This window comes from Pterocles gutturalis, unplaced genomic scaffold (genome assembly GCF_000699245.1).
Source record: "Pterocles gutturalis isolate BGI_N339 unplaced genomic scaffold, ASM69924v1 scaffold9932, whole genome shotgun sequence".
Taxonomy (NCBI): Eukaryota; Metazoa; Chordata; class Aves; order Pterocliformes; family Pteroclidae; genus Pterocles; species Pterocles gutturalis.
Genome location: NW_010110230.1, coordinates 24,511 through 25,109, shown reverse-complemented (window position 1 = coordinate 25,109; position 599 = coordinate 24,511). Strand labels below are relative to the sequence as shown.

The 599-nt window shown below is 58.6% G+C and overlaps 1 protein-coding gene across 1 annotated transcript in view; it reads left to right on the top strand.

Moving 5' to 3' along the window:
• The window catches only part of NOC2L (nucleolar complex associated 2 homolog (S. cerevisiae)), a gene marked incomplete at its 5' end in the record, with an annotated part of 34,132 nt that overhangs the window by 32,869 nt on the left and 664 nt on the right, over window positions 1-599 (top strand). The window lies entirely within an intron of this gene.

The following is a 599-nucleotide window of genomic DNA, read 5'->3' as shown; positions in this document are numbered from 1 at the left end:
GTGAGAGCGAAATCCGACTGATTTAGCGTGGCAGATGGCTGTGGCTTGGCATGCACACCCAGACCTCGGCACCGAGAATAGATGGGGGTTTGATGTGTGTTCTGACAGTGCTGCAAAGGATAAAGAGGGAGCGTTTTCCCTCTGCCTCAGCCGAGCTGAAGAAGAAGCTCCCTTCCTTGGTGTCTGGGGGAGCAGGAGCTCTGATCCTCACCCGTAAAGGTTTAGGAAGCATAGTGGGTCTCTTCGAGCCAGGATACACAGGTGCAGCAGGAGTGACAGGCAGTCCTGGGTGCTCCTGGCCTGTGGCACTTTTTCAGCCATCAATCAGGCAGGACGGACAGGTTCCCCCTTCCTCCCCGCCCCCCTCCATGGCTTAAGCTCTGTGTGCTGAGCGTTCCGTGTGTTCCACACACGGGCGCAGCCTGGTTGGGAAATGGAGCAGCGAGGAGCTGGTGTCCATGGCAGCTTCCCACTCCCTGGGGAGCCGCTGGAGGGGCCCTGCTGCGGTCCCGATGCTCCGGTGTCACCAGTGCTGTTTTGAAAGATATCAACGGCAGTGAGCATCCAGCCCCTGATCTGGGCAGCTGGAGGAAGTGTTT